A 19,283-nucleotide genomic window follows, 5' to 3' on the forward strand; every position below is an offset into this window, starting at 1 on the left:
GTGCAACTGTGGATTGAACAGTTCTGTAGATATCAATTAGGTCCAAGTGGAACATAGTGTCAATTAGCACTGTTGGTTTTGTTGATTTTATCTAGTTGATCTGTGCATTGATTATAGACAAGTATTAAAATCATACATTCATACTGTATTCAAGTCTATGTTTATTAATATTCATTCATATTTAAGTAGCTGATACACCCTGTACTTGGGTACATGTTTATTATAGTCATATATTAATGTTGAATTGATTCTTTAATCATTATATAGTGCCTTTCTTTCTCACTTTTAATAGTTTTTGTGTTAAAGTCTATTTTTCCAGTATTAGGATGGCAACCCCTGTGCTTTTTTGCCTTGTTAGCATGGAATATACTTTTCTTCCTTTTATTTTTTGTCTGTGTGTATCTTTGTTGGTGAGGTATGTTTCCTGTAGGCAGCAAATAGATAGGTATTATTTTTTAATCCATTCAGCCAATGTGTATCTTAACTGGAGAGCTAGCACCATTTAAATTCATGGTTACTATTGATAAATAATGACTTGCCCCTACTATTTTTCCATAAATATTCCTATTGTTTACATTGCATTTCCTTTGTTTTTATTGGCAGATTTTCTGCCTTCACATTCTTGCCTAACGATAACTATCTTTCTTTGTTCCTATGTGTAACACATAATTAAGCATCTTTTGCAAGACTTTTGTAGGCATCTTTTGTAAGATGAGTGGTGACAAATTCTTTTAATCTCTGTTATGGAAGGTGTTTATTTCACCTTCATTCAAAATGAGAGCTTTGCAGGGTACAGTATTCTGAGCTGAGTTTTTTTTTTTCTCTTAAGTCTTGGACTATTTTCTCCTAGTCTGTATAATTTTCCATGTGACTATCTTTTTCATACCTTTCTTCAATGCCTTTTTCCCCTCAGTCTAGTTACAAACATGTTACCACATTCTAAAAGATCTTTTTCTTTATGCTCTCACCATTGATTACTTCCCAAATTTTCATTGTGTTGCAAAAGATAGGATTTCAGTCTTTTTTATGGCTGTATTATTCTGTAATGTATATCTATCACATTTCATTTATCCAGTTATTGGTTGATGGACATCTGCATTGATTCCATATCTTAGCTATTGCTAATTTAGCTTCTATAAACCTGGGGCATCACACCCCTTTCATTGGCTGATTTCATTCCCTTTGAGTAAACTCCCAGGAGTAGGATGGCTTGTTCATTGGTATATCTATTTCCAGATTTCTGAGGATTGTCTGTACACTCTGTGATAATAGTTATACCTATTTACATTGCCAACAACAGTTTATTAATGTATGTTTTTTCTCCCATCCTCACTGCATTTTTAAAAATTTTTGAGTTATAGCCACTCTAACTAGCTTGAGGTAAAACCTCATTGTGGTTTTTATTTGCATTTCTCTGATGGCTAGGTGATCCTGGGTATTTTTCCCCAAGTTTGGGGGCTGACATTCTGGCATAATGGGTTAGGCTGCTGCCTGCAAGACCAGAATCCCATATGGGCACCAGTTCAAGTAGCAGCTGTACCACTTTCAATCCTGCTCCCTGCTACCATGCCTGGGAAAAGCTCAAAAGATGGCCCAAGTTATTGGGTACTTGTGCCCATGGGGGAGATCCAGAAGAAGCTCCTGGATCCTTGGTTTGTCCTTGTCCAGCTCTAGACATTGGAGTCATTTGGGGATTGAACCAGTGGATGGAAGACCTCCCTATCTGCATCTATCCCTCTCTCTCTCTGTAACTCAGCCTTTCAAATAAATCTTTAAAAAAACCAAAAAATAAAAACACCCATGTTTGTTCTGTTCTCATTCTGCCATCACTTTCCCAGCCAACCGAGTCTGCAGTGGTTTTCTATCACCCATGAATCTCATTATGTTTCTATGTTTCCTAAAGAGCCAAGACCTTGCAGGCATAGCCTGCATGTTATCTGGGTGCAGGCAGTGTACTGGGCAGCATAGCACTGTTAGGACCACTGCCTTTACAACCATAGTTGTGGACAACTCCACATCCCAGCTTGGGTTATTTCTTATAAAATTCAAGTTCTTTCCACATTCTCAAAGTGGTTGTTACTAAAATCTCATTCCTTGTTCCCAGAGCTGATTGAAAATAAAAAGCACAAGTTTAAGCATAAAAGAAATAGACAATTTAATCTATTGAAGATGAGGGGGTAGCATACTTCTGTCCCAGGATTTGGCACCCTGCTGAAAGAGGATGATTTGGGGATTTTAAAGGAGGCTACAAGGAAGGAGGAATCAGGAATAGGGGATCAAAGAATATGGATAACTGCATGTGAAGTGAACCATGATGGATTCTGGCCCAGTTTATCTTTGCACAGCTTTATCTTGCAGGTGCCTCCTCATTCCACAATGATGACACACTAGCATTCCTCTCCCTGTAATGAAAACCAGAAAGATTATTTTTCCACCAGAATTGTTCAGTCCCATAGCAGGAGGAGAGCCATAGATTAAAACATATAACCAACCTGAGTGTGTTTATCTTGGTGAGCTAAGGAGATAGTTGCGGAATTATCAACGATGTCTACACAGTATTCTGTTTCAGGGGAGGCATGTTTTCCCCCTAGGCAGCTGTAGCTTTAGAGAACTACTTGCCTCAGTAGGAAACTTCTGTTATTTAATAAGCACAGTCCTCTGGCTCTGTCATTTATGACACTTTGAATACAATTGGCCAAGGCTTCAATGTGCCAAATTCAGTCCCCATTCCTAACTGTGGGACAGAGATAATAAGATCCTACCAGTGGAAGACGTAACTGTGAGGCAAGTTTGGGAAACTAGCAGACTTCTGTATGTTTTTCTATTTTATTTGAATAAAAAGGAGGCCCAAGTACATAATCGCTAACCCAGAAACAGCCAAGGCCATCAATATTCCCCTTTCAATGCTGTGGATATTTATTCTTGTGCTTCCTCTAAGCTGCAAGGGATGGGAGAGTGCTTTGAGCTCAGCTTTCTGGGCTAAGATACCTTGTGGCAGTGCTATTGATTCTGAAGTTTCTGGGAGAGTTACTACTTCATATCCAACCCTTGATTTTCCTGTCCTGTGAAGCTGTTTTGATACACAAAGAGTTCCCGATCTGTAACCTGTAAGGGGATATCGGTCAGATCCAGCCTAATCAGACGTATCTGTTACATGACCTATAATCAGTCACATAGTTTCCCCAGGGGAGTCTGAGGGCAAGGTGGATGGATTAAAATATGATTCAGTTTTACAAGACCACTTCAGTTGTCAAATAGTACAGGTTAATTTTTACCATAGGGCATGAGGTAAGCCAGTAAGATCCTTGTTGTTACAGAAGCAGCAGCACATAGTAAGCTGTATGCACTGTGGTGAGATGACCAAAACTGAGCTCTCTGTCTCCTGCAGTACTTCACAAGTGACTGTTATTCTCAGACACCACAGCCAGTCTTTGGTGGAATGTCCACATTTTTGAAATGTATACCATTGGTCATTTTATTTTCCCCAAATTTTGAGTCATTCCTTCCAGTCCTAATCCTTGCTTCTCATGTACAAAGAGGTCAAAGCCCTTTCTCAACACCTCCCTGTGTGTGCTGTAGGTGCTGTCTATAGAATCTAGCACTACATGTGAGGATGGCAAGTATCACTTCTAGTTAGCATCTCTCTTTTGAAATTGGGGTACTCTTTAATGGGTATAGTTCTATCAGAGTCTTTTGTGACAGTTTCTACCAGGCAACCACACATAATGACCCTCCCTTAAAAATCTCTTGGTGTTAACCTAATTTTGCTTAGGATTAAAACCCGTGATTCCATCTTGATATTTATTTCCTCTTTGTGATCATGATCTTTTGGGGGTCACAACGCTGATCAGCCATCCTGCAGCTAAACTTTACTTATCCCTCATTGCCCAGTTAGATTTGACCCAGCTATTCATCTGGTGCCATGTTGGAAGGGAAGTCATGACCAGGAGGCATTTTCAAAGAACAATTTTGTCCCAATTTGAGCAACAGAGAGGTGAAACAAGTGGCTCTCAAACTAAATTTACCTGGAGTCCATTGTTAAACTTAGTTTTGTTTATTCTGTAGGTTCCAATCATCATCTCAAAGTGCCAGGCATTATCCTGCTGAGAATTGTACTTCTGTAGACTTCTTACAGGCAGTAGGCACACAACTCAAACAGGAAAACACCAAGTGCAAGATAAATCAGGTTGACATCTTAAAAATAATGAATAGGGATACAATCAAATAGTAGACATGATAACTGACAATTCGTATAAGTACAGCATGAAAGGTTGAGTATCCATGTTAGTCTCAGACCCAGAAAACTCTCCAAGTTAGCAGTCTAAAAACAATGAACAGAGTTACAGTCTAAAGCAGGTATGTTATAGTTTGTTGATTGGCTATTTGCTTTAAATACAGTAACTAAATTTCCTTTGACATATAATCTCACACTTGGAAAATTCTCCAAATTAAAAGGCAAATCTATGACAAACCTAGATTTTTTTTAAAAACTACAGTGTCTAGTATTTTGAAATTTTTGGATCTGCTAAAATATGAGAAGTCCATTTACTCACTGCAAGACTGAAAACCCTACAAGCCAGGCATTTTATGCATGATTTAGATATGCCAATGTTTCCAAATATATTCTGTTATGAGAACAGATTCTGATGAATTCATGAAAACAATCACATTGCCCTCCCACATATACCATATTTATAAAAATTTTTGAATGTTAGAGCAATTACATGGAGGGAGTGGAAAATAAACACTTCTTCTCTGGTTACAGAACACCCCTTTACCAAAATACATAAACCACTGAAATCACGTAACAGTTTTCCTGAACCTAGAAGGTGAAACATTGAAATATTAGAACCAATAACACTTTAAATGAAAGATGGAAATCCCCAGATGTCATTAATTCATTTAGTCTGATTAATTTTTGTCCTGTTTTACATTAGACACTTTCTAGGTGTTCCAGGATTTTCCCCCCAAGTTTTGGACATTCTTACCTATTCCGTTGATTTTAAAGCAGTCAGAAATCTGTATTTAAGAACATTGCTTAGGGTTTTAGGAAGAATCAAAATTGTTGATACAATGTCTCAGAACATATCTGACAGGTTTATGAAACTGTCCCTATTCAATCTCTGGGCCAGTGATGGGAAGGAGTCCCTCAAAGTAACTGTTCAAAATAAGGACACTTTTCATTGTGAAATAATATCCAACCACTTAGAGTGAGTTAATCAGTTATAGACCTGATGTAGTCATACTTACAGTGATCACCAAATATTGGAAAATGAGTAAACACCCAAAGCAATCTTCCTTGTTAACACTCAGCTCTTTGTAAACAATGAGAATTCAACAAAGAAAGCAAAGAACACAAGAAATTACCTTAGTGAAACACAAATGGTTTTCTTGGCCAGGTACCAAGGGGTAAAACCACTAGTATAGAATCAAGTTATCCTGTCATCCAGGATTTTAAGATAAAAATTTGCTGTCCAGTCATACTAGAGTCAGAACTGGAGAGGAAAAGAGCATACAGAAACTGACCTGAAAGCCAAGGAATAGAGTCCACAATTAAACTACATTCTAGAAGATGGTCAAAACGATGAAAGGAAAACTGATTAAAAGAACCGTGGTACAGCTGGCAGTGATGTGCAGTGGCGCAAGCAGCCCCCTGCAATGCTGGCATCCCATATGAACAGCAGTTCAAGCTCTGTCTGTTACACTTCTGATTCAGCCCCCTGCTAATGGTCCTGAGAAAGCAGCAGCAGATGGCCCATGTACAGTGGCCTCTGCACCCATAACGGAGAGCCAGCGGAGTTCTAGGGCCTTAGCTTTGGCCTGGCCCAGCCCTGGCCTTTTCAGCCATTTGGGAAAGTGAATCAACAGATGGAAGTTCTCTCTTTCTCTTTTACTCTGTCTTTAACATAAATATTTTTTTTAGAATGAAAAGATAAATTTATTTTGGTGCAAAAGAATTTCAAAATCCACACATGATTTTTCGTGATATGTATCTTCCACGAACTTTTCTGAGGATTCCTTGTATGAGCAGCCCGCAGGTTCTTAGGGTAAAATCAGGTGAGGTATGTGTCACACAGAATTGCTACAAGCAGATAGTTGTCAAATATTACTGCCTTGCCAGACCTGGAAGTAAAAGACACCGTAGGAAAACACAGCACTTGTTTGTCTTAAATGTCTTTGAGCAGGTTTTGCACAGCTTTTGGGATGCTTTGTTTTCTTAATATCAAACAGGAGCACAGCAATACAAGTAGTAGGGCCTCCTAAGAAGCAATACTATTTGTATAGAATTCTCAGCCATTTATTTAGGGAGAGGAGCAAGCAGCATTTAACCTCCAGTTTAGACCTTTATTGGTTTTCAGTGTGACACTTTCTGTTTCTCAGCAGATAGCTCACCAACAAACAAAACACCGTTCTTCTCCACCACGTGTTCCAGATTACATTGCCCAAGAAATCGGATCTGTTGTTAAAATGTTTATTCAATCAAGGTTCAGCTCAGAATTCCTTGGCAACTTTGAGCTCCCTAGCGTCAGCCAAGAAGGTGTTATTAATCTCGCATTAGAGATGATAAAAATGAAGCTCCCTGGGGTTAAAGCCTAAGAAGCAGGCTAAGTTGTTGTGAAAGTTCCACAAGATCATTTAAGTTCAGAACCCAGTACTACTTGACACCACCTACTCAGTGTGCACTCAAGAAACAGCTACTGTTGTCATGGAGAAAGCTGGACTAACCTTCTGAGCCACTGAAGAGGAAGTACTAGTAAAAGCTCCCCTAACATAAATATTTTTAAAACCACAAAAACAAAGATGGAACATAATGTATGAATTTCCCCAGGGCAACAAGTGGCTCTGGCAGCTGCTGGGATTGTCCCTGTTTCTCCCAGAAGGCAAAACCTCAAAAGCAGGGACTGTTAACACCAACTGAAGTGGCCTCTCCCTCCTCCAACAGCTTGAGTGGGTAGACCTTGGTGCACTGCCACAGCCAATTGTTCTATCCATCTATCCATTGGTACCTGGCAGCAACAAGGGTGTCAGCCTATCTGCCACATTTGCCCAAATTTTCCATTTCTGAAAGTTCTTGGTTCCTGTCCCCAGTGCTCAGTCAAAATGCTGATAAGATGTGAGGGTAAGAAAAGATACCGTTCAGTCTATCAGCAGATGAGGGGGTAGAAGACTTCTAAATCCAGAACTACCAATGTGCTGGATAAGGGTGTTTTGAAATTTTTAAAAGGAGGCTGTAAGAAGGTGGGAGTCAGACTATTAGGAGAGTAGAATAGGGACAGCCGTATGTTGTTCTTCAGCCGGGCAATAAGGGGCTGGCTGGAGTCACAGTGGTTATCTCATCTAGGTACAGGCTCAGATCATGCTGAAGTTCCTCACTAGTCAGTAATGCCAAACTCTTCAGACCAGGGTTTGGATGGCCAGTGGGCTTCAATGCTTTTTGCTCTGGGCCTAAAATTCCCCTAAATGAAACTCCTTGAGTCTATTCCAGTCATTAAGGTGCTATCTGATAATAAACTTCCAGGGCTGGCTATAAAAGTCTCTCAATTCAGCGAGTCAATGTAAGGAAGGAAGGCTAGAGACAGGAGTCTGATGGTATATAAAATTCAATACATTATTTAGGGTCTCAGTTTCAGCTGTAATAAAAGAATTAAGCTATGAGAAGATGTGCTGAAACATTAAGGATATACAAATATTGATTTTTAAATTCCTTATGTATCTTTCTGTCCATGTCGCATTTGTAATTGATTACAAATCACACTTGACAGATTTAAGCTTTGTTGGGAAAGAACTTCAAGAGCTATGGCTCTTCTAAATAGATAATAAATAAATCTTCTTTAAAAGAACTTAGAAGCTACATAGATGCCACAGATTAAAATAGGAAGTTAATTAATGTCTCTTCAAGGTCTCATTATTTCCAGACAGGGTATTTTCAGGCTTGTGTGTTTCCTTTAGTATCATACATAAACACACTTCAGTTCAAACTGTAGGAAGTCTAGAAAGCTGGATGAGTTTTAACAATCCACTGATCACTGAGAAAGCACAAAAAGCTGACTGGTGTCAGAGTGAAAGAAACAGACTGTTCTTTTTCCCAATCTGCTGTGGGTAAAGCAAAGAGGTGTTCAGAGCCTCAGACATTTCAGTCCTGAGACCCTTGAGATTCCAGCCACCATTAACATAAGTTTAGATAACAAATCTTTAAAACTCCATGAAGATGATCAAAGATGCATTTCTTAGCCATCCTCGCTTAACTCTAATTCTATTTTCAAACAAATCTACATTTATGCAAAATAAACATCTTATAACATTTAACCTTCACTTGTGGTAAGAATTTAAAAAAACTACTGTGATCAAGGAACTTCCTCCATGTAGCTGAGGTGGACACTTGAGAGTGTGGGGACAGTGGTTTCTGTCTCTTAGTATTCTCAAGTTGTGTTGGCTTCTGCTGAGTGTGAGCATGATCTGTGACTTCCCTCTGATGATTACAGTATGGGAATTGTGAAGAGTTTTGCAGATGTTTTACAATTCCAAAATCATTAATTAAAAAAAGTTAGTACAAAAGTAGGTTATACTGGATTATCCTGTGATTTGAGGTAGTCCTCAAGGTCAAGAACTGGGACTAGCCTCTAGGAATGGACTCAGACAAAATATGAGATTGCAATTGCATGTGACTTTGAGAAAGTAATTTTGTGATGATGTTATATAGCAATAGAACACTAATTCACTAAGACTATCTACAAAAATCAAACAAAACAAAAATCCCAAATACAACATATATATACTATTTCCCTTTGAAATTTCAATGATGCATTAATACCTATAATATTCACTTTTTCTCATTATTGTTCTAGGAGTAGGAGCAGAAAAATAAAATAAAATACCTCCAGGAACTGGTAGGAAACAAACTGTCAATATATAGAACCCTTGGGGGAAAAAAAAGCCCATGGATTTATACTGATAGAAGTAAAAAAATATGTTGAAAATTTGAGAGCTCTTAAAATGCTGCGCTGAGACCATATGCATTAAGGAAGCTTGTCAGTCAGTTCCAAGGTTTCAGAATAGGGAGGAGCTTACTGATCTAGCCCAGATGAAGATGGTTTAATAAAAGTGGTGATAGTGTAGTCTAAGGGAAGAGTTAGGGAAAAAATGGCAGAGGAAACTCTTCTGTAATTAGAGGGACACAGTGGACCTACATGGAGGGCTTGGGCACCCACAGCTTGGAATTCAAATAGCCAAGAGCCTAGGCACCAGCACTGGAAAGTGAGGTGAGATGAGACTGCAGTAGCCTGAGACACTGGCCAACAAGCAGCAGGAAGGGCCTAGAGGGAATGAGGCTTGAAGCCCTGTGGGGGAAAGTACACTAGCCTAACTAGAGGAGATAAAAAATAAAAGGGACAGTACAGACACGTTTCTAATCACCTTACAAAGACATGGAGGCAACAGAGTCAGCGCCATTTTGGACATATGTAACAGCTGTGCCAGCTCTGGGCCGCAACCAGCAATCAGCTGAGTGGGGACTCCAGACTCTGGTAGGGAGAAATAACAGGCAGCTAGGAACTTGTGACTGTGTGATGCTTCTGAACTGGGACTGTGGAAAAAAAACCTGAGGGTGTGTGGGAGAACTCAAGGTGTGGCTGAGACTTTGAGTCTCATTGGCAGATGCTGCAAGCTCAGACAGCTCTGGTTACCCGGGAGAGACATTGCAGGGGAATATGAACTTATACTGAGGACTGAACAGATCCTTTGTGTGGTCCTTGGAAAAGAGCAGATGAATATTATGCCCAATCGTGCTAGCACTCAGGCACTGATTGCCATCGAGGAGAAGAGCTCAGCTGAGCAGAATTGCTTCCCATTTGATTAAAAAATAAAAGGGAGGGAAGATTTACCATGCCAAACCTGAGGGTGTCACCTTAGGCATGCCCTTAATCTTGAAAAACTGAACATTGATCTCTGGCCACACCCACCACAAGCCTCTAGAGATTCAGACATTCCAATTATCTACAAAGTCATTGTAAAACAATAAAAGGCACTGAAGTGGGGGGGAGGGAGAGAAGAAATCAATGAGTATCTCCACAAAGGCCAAACCACAATTGAAACAATCCAAGAAACAAGAATAAGGAAGACAATATGATACTCCCAAAAGAACATGACACTTGGCCAGTGCCATGGCTCACTAGGCTAATCCTCCACCTGCGGCACCGGCACTCCAGGTTCTAGTCCTGGTTGGGGTGCTGGTTCTGTCCTGGATGCTCCTCTTCCAGTCCAGCTCTCTGCTGTGGCCCGGGAAGGCAGTGGAGGATGGCCCAAGTGCTTAGGCCCTGCAACCACATAGGAGAACAGGAGGAAGCACCTGGCTCCTGACTTTGAATTGGCGCAACATGCTGGCCATAGTGGCCATTTGGGGGGTGAACCAATGGAAGGAAGACCGTTCTGTCTCTCTCTCTCTCACTGTCTAACTTTGCCTGTCCAAAAAAAAAAAAAAAAAAAGAACATGACACTTCAATACAAGATTATGAAATGAAGTCGATGAGAAAGAAGAAATGCAAGAAATGGAACTCAAAAACTTGATGATAAGAATACTTAGAAGTAATCAAAAACAAATGCATGAACTATTGAAATCCATGCAGGACATGAAAGAAAATCTCTCTCAAGAAAATGAAATCTTTGGAAGAATCAAAATGAAATGAAGAATCCAATAGAACATGGAATTGAGATATTTAAGAGAAATCAAAATGAAATGAAGAATTCAGAAGAACAAATAAAAAATGCAGTTGAGAGCCTTAAAAACAGAATCAGTGAGGCAGAAGAGAGAATATCAGACTTAGAAGACAGAGCACAGCAAAGTATACAGTCAAACCAAAGAAGAGGAAATTAGAAATTAAAAAATATTATTGGGAATCTACAGGATACTATTAAAAAACCCAACATTCGGGTTCTGGGACTTCTTGAAGGCATGGAGAGAGAAAAAGGATTAGAAGGCCTTTTTAGTGAGATACTAGTAGAAACCTTCATAAGTTTGGAGAAAGAGACCTCAAGTACAGGAAGTACACAGAATTCCCAATAGATAGGACCAGGACAGATACTCTCCATGACACATTGTAATCAAATTCACCACAGTGAAACATAAATAAAAGATTCTAAAATGTGCAAGAGAGTAATGCCAGATTACCATCAGAGAATCTCCAATTAGACTCACAGCAGACTTCTCATCAGAAACCCTACAGGCTAGGAGGGAATGGCGAGATATAGCCCAAGCACTAAGAGAAAAAACTGCCAGTCCAGAATATTATATCCTGCAAAGCTCTCATTTGTGAATGAAGGTGGAATAAAGACCTTTCATAGCAAACAGAAATTGAAAGAATTTGTCACCACTCGTCCAGCCCTGCAAAAGATGCTTAACATGTGTTACACAAAGAAACACTGTCATCAACACAAAAGAAGGTAAAGGAAAAAAAATCTCTCAGTAAAAGATCACAGGAAGTTCAAATATATATTAGAAATATCTTTGGAAAAATGACAGGGCAAGTCACTACTTACCAACAGTCATAATGAATGTAAATAGCCTCAACTCTCCAGCTAAAATTCGCAGACTGGCTGAATGGATTAAGGAACAAAACCCAGCTACTTGCAGCTTACAAGAAACACATCTTTCCAACAAAGGTGCATACAGACTGAAAGTGAAAGGTTGGCAAAAGATATTCCATGCCAACCAAAACGAAAATGAGCTGGCATGCCCATCTTAATATCAGACAAAATAGACTTTAACAACAAAACTGTTAAAAGAAAACAAAAAGGGACACTATATAATGATTAAGGGATAAATCCAACAGGAAGATGTAACTATTATAAACATTTATGTACATAGTTACAAGGCACCGGGATATTTAATAGATATGTTAAGAGACTGAAAGGAGACTAAGACTCCAATACAGTAGTAGTGGGGGAACTTCAATACTTCACTTTCAGCAAAGGACAGATCAACCAGACAGAAAATCAACAAAGAAACAGTAGATTTAATTGACATATAGATCAAATGGATCTAACAGATATCTATAAAACTTTTCATCCTGCACTTAAAGAATATAAATTCTTCTCAGCAGTACATGGAACCTACTCTAGGACTGACTACATACTAAGCCATAAAGCAAGTCTTAGCAAATTCAAAAGAATCAAAATCATACAGGCGTTTCTCAGACCAGAATGGAATAAAGCTAGAAATCAGCAACTCAGGAATCTCTAGAGCATATGCAAACACATGGAGACTGAACAACATGCTCCTGAATGAACAGTGGGTCATACAGAAATCAAAAGCTTTCTGGAAGTAAATGATAACACAATATATCAAAATTTATGGGATACAACAAAAGCAGTGTTAAGAGGAAAGTTTATATCAATAGGTGCCTACATCAAGAAATTGGAAAGGCCCCAAATAAATGAGCTATCAATGCATCTCGAGGATCTAGAAAAACTGCAGCAAACCAGACCCAAAACTAGTAGAAGAGAAATAATTAAAATTAGAGAGGAAATCAAAAGAATTGAATTCAAAAAAATTACAAAAGATCAGCAAAATGAAGAGCTGTTTTTTTTGAAAAAATAAACAAAATTGACACCCCATTGGCTCAACTAACTAAAAAAAGACCCACATAAATAAAATCAGAGATGAAAAGGGGAATGTAATAACAGACACCACAGAAATAAGGAGTCATCAGAAATTACTACAAAGAGTTGTATGCCAAACAAGCAGGGAAATCTAGCAGAAATGGATAGATTGCTGGACACATACAACCTACCTAAATTGAACTATGAAGACACAGAAAACCTAAACAGACTCATAAGCAAGTCAGAAATTGAATCATTAATAAAGGCCCTCCCTACAAAGAAATGCCAAGGACCAGACGAATTCACTGCTGAATTCTACCAGACATTTAAAGAACTAACTCCAATTGTCCTCAAACTATTTAAAACAATTGAAAGAGAGGGAATCCTCCCAAATTCTTTCTATGACACCAGCGTCACCTTAATTCCTGAACCTGAAAAAGATGCAGGCAAGAGAATTACAGACCAATTTCCCAGATGGATAGAGGCCAAAATCCTCAATAAATTTCTGGCTAATAGAATGCACCAACAAATCAGAAAGATCATCCACCCAGACCAAGTGGGATTGATCCCTGGTATGCAGGGATGGTTCATCGTTTGCAAATCAATCAAGATGATACACCACATTAACCAACTACAGAAGAAAAACCATATGATTATCTCAATAGATGCAGAGAAAGCATCTGATAAAATACAACACCCTTTCATGATGAAAACTCTAAACAAATTGGGTTTAGAAGAAACATTCCACAACACAATCAAGGTAATTTATGAAAAATCCAAGGCTGATATCATATGGGGAAAAGCATTTCCACTGAGATCTGGTACCAGACAGGGATGCCCACTCTCACCATTGCTATTCAATATAGTACTGGAAGTTTTAGCCAGAGCCATTAGGCAATAAAAAAAAAATTAAAGGGATACAAATTGGGAAGGAAGAATTAAAATTATCCCTCTTTGCAGACAATATGATCCTTTATTTAGGGGATCCAAAGAATTCCTCTAAGAGACTATTGGAACTCATAGAAGAGTTTGGCAAAGTAGCAGGATATAAAATCAGTGCACAAAAATCAACATCTTTTCTATATACAGACAATGCCATGGCTGAGAAAGAACTTCTATCTATCTCATTCAAAATAGTGACAATAAAAAAGCAAATACCTTGGAATAAACTTAGCTAAGGATATCAAAGATGTCTATGATGAGAATTACTTTAAAGAAAGAGAAGAGGATACCAAAAAGTGGGGAAATCTTCCATGCTCATGGATTGGAAGAATCAATATAATCAAAATGTCCATTCTTCCTAAAGCAATTTCTAGATTAAATGCAATACCAATCAAAATACCAAAGACCTTCTTCTCAGATCTGGAAAAAATGATGCTGAAATTCACATGGAGGCACAGGAGACCTCGAATAGCCAGAGAATCTTGTACAACAAAAACAGAGCCAGAGGCATCACAATACCAGATTTCAGGACATACTACAGGGCAGTTATAATCAAAACACCATGATACTGATACAGAAACAGATGGCAAGACCAATGGAACAGAGTAAAAATACTAGACATCAATCCAAACATCTACAACCAACTTATATTTGATCAAGCAGCTAAAACCAATTCCTGGAGCAAGGACAGTCTCTTCAACAAATGGTGCTGGGGAAACTGGATTTCCACATGCAGAAGTATGAGGCAAAACCCCTACCTTACTCCTTACACAAAAATTCACTCAACATGGATTAAAGATCAAAACCACAACCTGAAACCATCAAAGTATTAGAGAACATTGGAGAAACTCTGCAAGATATAGGCACAAGCAAAGACTTCTTGGAAAAGACCCCAGAGGCACAGGTAGACAAAGCCAAAATTAACAAATGGGATTACATCAAATTGAGAAGTTTCTATACTGTGAAAGAAAAGGTCATTAAAGTGAACAGGCAATCAACAGAATGTGAGAAAATAATTGCAAGTTATGCAACTAATAAAGAATTAATAACCAGAATCCACAAAGAGATCAAGAAACACCACAACAATGAAACAATCACTCCATTCAAGAGATGGGCCAAGGACCTCAATAGATATTTTTCAAAAGAGGAAATCCAAACAGCCAACAGACAAATGAAAAAATGTTCAAGATCACTAGCAATCAGGGAAATGCAAATCAAAACCACAATGAGGTTTCACCTCACCCCAGATAGAATGGCTTATGTACAGAAATCTACCAACAACAGATGCTGGTGAGGATTTGGGGAAAAAGGGACACTAACCCGCTGTTGGTGGGAATGCAAACTGGTAAAGCCACTACGGAAGTCAGACTGGAGATTCCTCAGAAACCTGAATATAACCCAACCATACAACCCAGCCATCCCACTCCTTGGAATTTACCCAAAGGAAATTAAATTGGCAAATAAAAGAGTTTTCTGCACCTCAATGTTTATTGCAGCACAATTCACAATAGCTAAGACATGGAATCAGCCCAAATGCCCATCAACAGTAGACTGGATAAAGAAATCATTTGATATGTACTCTGTAGAATACTACTCATCGATAAAAGAAATGAAATCCTGTCATTTGCAACAAAATGGAGGAATCTGGAAAACATCATGCTGAGTGAATTAAGCCAGTCCCAAAGGGACAAATATCATGTTCTCCCTGATCTGTGACAACTAACCAAGCACCTACATTGAAAATGGTGGAAGTGAAAACTGACACTATGAGGAACAGTGATTTGATCAGCTCTGTCCTTACTGTCAAGGAAAAACTTACTATTTTATTCTTTTTGTATTTTATTTTTCTACTTAATACCATTGGTCAATCTCTTTATTTAATAAGCAATTATTCTTAGCAGTTAGAATCCAACTGAAAGTTTATCCCTGTTAAAAATAAGAGTGGCAATAAGAGAGGGAAGAGATGTACAGTTCGGCAGAGGCTCACTTGGACTTACCCCTAAAGGTAAAGCTAAAAACGTGCTATGGACTCCAAATCCCATTAAGTTGGCAGGTACCAATGCCATCTTACTAGTTAAAGTGATCAGTTTAAGTTCATAATTGACCATAAAGATAGTATTAAGTGTCAAAGGGATCACATAAATAAGACCAGTGTCTGCTAATAATACTTGATAGAATTAAAAAGGAGAGAACGACTCAACATGGGAAGCAGTATACAGTATACACAGCAGACTCATAGAATGGCAAATGCCCTAAACAGCACTCTGGCCTCAGAATCAGCCCTTAAGGCATTCAGATCTGGCTAAAAAGTTCATGATAGTTTCTCAGGCATGGAAAGCCAAGACACTGTGGCAAAAAATGACCTAACTGAAAGATCACTGTGAGATCCCTGCGGAAACAATGGGCCATCAAAGAAGGAGGTACCTTTCTCTGAAGGGAGGGGAGAATTTCCACTTTGATTATGGTCTTGTCTAAATAAGGTCGGGGTTTGTGAACTCAAGAGGCTTCCATAGCCTTGGCAGCTTATGACAAGCGCCTCAGGTTATTATTGATGTCATAAATGTAAGAATATCAATTGTTAAATCAAAAACAAGAGTCCCTGTGCACTTACTCCCCATGTAGGATCTCTGTGTTTAATGTGTTGTACTATGAGAATTAATGGTAAAAATATTCTTCAAACAGTACTTTATACTTTATGTGTTTGTGTGGGTACAAATTGTTGAAATCTTTACTTAGTATATACTAAGTTGATCTTCTGTATATAAAGATAATTAAAAATAATCTTAATGAAGAATGAGATGGGAGAGGGACTAGCAGGTGGGATGATCTTTGGATCGAAGGGTGGTTATGGGGGGGAAAACAGCTATAACCCAAAAGTTGTACTTTCAAAATTTATATTTATTAAATATAAGTTTTGTAAAAAAAAAAAAACAAAAATTGAATCATAAAAAAATTGAGAAAGAACAGATATTTAGTCTCAAATGATGAAACCTGATTAAAACTAAGTGAAATGTAAAAAAGGAACACTACAGAGGAGAAATGCAACAGACAGCATCAGCAACATCACTAGTCATGGGAGAAATCAAAAGTGTAGGTTACATGACAGTATGCAATGATCACAGAATCCCTTCTGTTATGCCCTTAACAAAAACTGTATAATCCTAACCGAATTATACTGAAATATCAGAAAATATCCAATCAGGGACATTCTGCATGATTGGAATTTAGTCTTCAAAAGATCCATGGTCATTAATGTCAAAGAAAAGGAAGGAACTCCTCCAGACTGAAGAAATCTAAGAAAGGCAACAACTAAAAGAAATTCATGGATCTGAATGGGATTCTCTTATTATCAAGGACATCACAAGACATGTAACAAAACTGGAAAAGAATCTGTGGATACACAGAACAGTGTTAACTTCGTGATTCTGAGTGTTTTATTGTATTTAGTATGTCCTTACTTATAGGAAATATATTCCAAAGTAGTCAGAGCTGATGGCATAATGTCAGCAGATGACTCTCACTTTCTTTAAGAGGGCAAATTATTTGTACTAAAACTTAATTTTTTTTTAATTTTAAGATTGTTTCCTAAAAGGTAATAAAAACTAAAAAGGAAACACAGAAAGCCATAGGTAAACATAACTTCTCCATGAAGAAGGTGTATGAATCAATGCCTAAAGTTAAAATTACATAATTTTGGTAGCACTATAAAATTATATTGCATCCAAGCAATGATATTGACACTGGCCAGAGTATCAGTATACCAAAATGATGTCTATCCAAATCATTAGGTTTGTATGTAGTAGCAAAAATTGGCAAATTCAAAGAAGCCCTTAATTAATCCCACTAAAGTATTCCATTCAACTTGGTTTTCAGGGTGCTGTATAATGGCCACCATTTGGACAACTGAGTTTGTAAAAGTTAATCATACTGGTTTTCATTTGCAAAATCTGTGCTAAGTTAGTTATACATCCCAACAAACAGTTTCATGTGCTGCAACTGGCCTGCCATTGGGAACAGAAGTTAAGATGCCGTTTGAAATATCCTGCATCCCTGGTGGAATCCCTAGCAAGACCAGGTTCCCATCCTGATTCCTAGCTTCCAATAATGTGTGCTCTGGGAAGTGGCGAGTGATAGAACAAGTAATTGGATCCTTGCCACATAAGTAGGATGCCTGAACTGAATTCCTGGATCCTGGCTTCAGCACAGCCCACCTATATTTCACTGCAGATATATGGGTGCTGTACTATTGGAAGGGGGATCTCTCTGTTTTCCCCCTCTTTTCCCCTTTCCCTTTTTCTTGCTCCCTCCCTTACCACTATCTCTGTCTTTCAAAAAATATAAATTGGAAATACAAAATTTCAATTGTAGATACATAACACTAAATGTTTTCAGTTAGTGAGGATTTTCCCACATAATATATTTAAAAAGAAATAACAGGTGTGTTACATAAGCAGTGGTCAGTAAAATTTTATAATATAAAGCATAAGTAAATGGTAAATGTGTTACATAGCAGTGGTCAGTAATTGTAATTCAGAGCATATTTTTTCTTTAAAATATGTACATATTCTTTTGACATGTTGACTTAAATTGGACTCATTGTTGGCTCCTAGGTCACTTTTTAAGTTCCTCAGTAGCTGGAAAAAAAGAAAGAATTCCATTTTTTAATATCAAACATGTCATAATTAACTGTTTAAATCAGTACAAGGTGATAATTTCAAGAAAAATTTGTATATATTACTAAAGTACAAAATTACCTTTAGATATAATTTGTCTATATTTACACAATGGAATTATTACTGTGAGTTAAATATCAGTGATCCTGTATTTTTCTTCTTTTTCATTCTTTCCTCAGCTTAACAATGTGATTAAAGATGAAGATAACACTGTCCATCTCTAAATAATCATATGCTATGTCTAAAAATATAGATGAAGGGGCAGCACTATGGCAGAGAGGGTAAAGCCACCACATCCCATATGGGCACCAGCTCAAGTCCCAGCTGCTCCACTTCTGAACCAGCTCTCTACTATGCCTGGGAAAGCAGTAGAAGATGACCCAAGTCCTTGGGCCCCAGCACCCAACATGGGAAGACCCAGAGGAAACTCCTGGCTCCAGCCATTATGGCCAGTTGGGGAGGGAACCAGTGGATGGAAGACCTCTCTCTCTCTCTCTCTCTCTCTCTCTCTCTCTCTCTACCTCCCTTTCTGTGTGGAACTGTAACTTTTAAATAAATAAATACATCTTTAAAAAATATAGATGAGGAGGCAACTTCCCTATGGGGATAGGAATAAATTATGGCACTATCACCACACACACAGAAGAGAAATTGTTTCTAATTTTATGTCATTACTGTAGGTTTTTTTAGTGGCAGTGGCATGGAAGTCGACATCCACAGTACAAGGAAATAGTATACCTGATAGATGGAAAGCAGACTGAATGCAAAGAGATAGAGCTCAGGAAGAGAACTTGTGGTATCATAAGTAGGCTGGTTTGTCTTGACAAACAAACAGAGTTGTGCTTTTGTTCCTTGCTAAGGATTTTGGAAACTTTCTTGAGGGTAAAAGTAAATGAGCCCAGATGTTAAGTCTACTGTCAAGCAGCTGCTTTGTACTGTCATTGCTTGACTGGCTATGACAAGGACTTGAGATGGCCCTTATGTCACTATGACGCACTTGAGAAGCTGATGATGCCACTGTCTTCTGAAAACAGCTTTCGTATGTAGGCTGACAGTATCACAGAGACAGCAAGA

At 38.3% G+C, this 19,283-nt stretch overlaps 1 protein-coding gene across 3 annotated transcripts in view; it reads right to left on the reverse strand.

Moving 5' to 3' along the window:
• Nucleotides 1-2,130: 2,130 nt before the first annotated feature.
• LOC138844887 (uncharacterized) overlaps nt 2,131-19,283 on the reverse strand; it is a 138,613-nt gene continuing 121,460 nt past the window's right edge. For 2 of the 3 annotated variants that reach the window (XM_089311807.1, XM_089311806.1), the window contains exon 39: nt 12,352-18,170. The gene's annotated coding sequence lies outside the window, so the exon portion shown is untranslated. Of the gene's footprint in view, nt 2,403-4,025; nt 4,195-12,351; nt 18,171-19,283 lie in introns of those variants that run through there. The other variant, XR_016219187.1, reaches the window with a different exon arrangement.

The sequence above is a fragment of the Oryctolagus cuniculus genome, chromosome 13, assembly GCF_051225735.1.
Source record: "Oryctolagus cuniculus isolate XC-2025 breed Fujian yellow rabbit chromosome 13, ASM5122573v1, whole genome shotgun sequence".
In the NCBI taxonomy this organism is placed as follows: Eukaryota; Metazoa; Chordata; class Mammalia; order Lagomorpha; family Leporidae; genus Oryctolagus; species Oryctolagus cuniculus.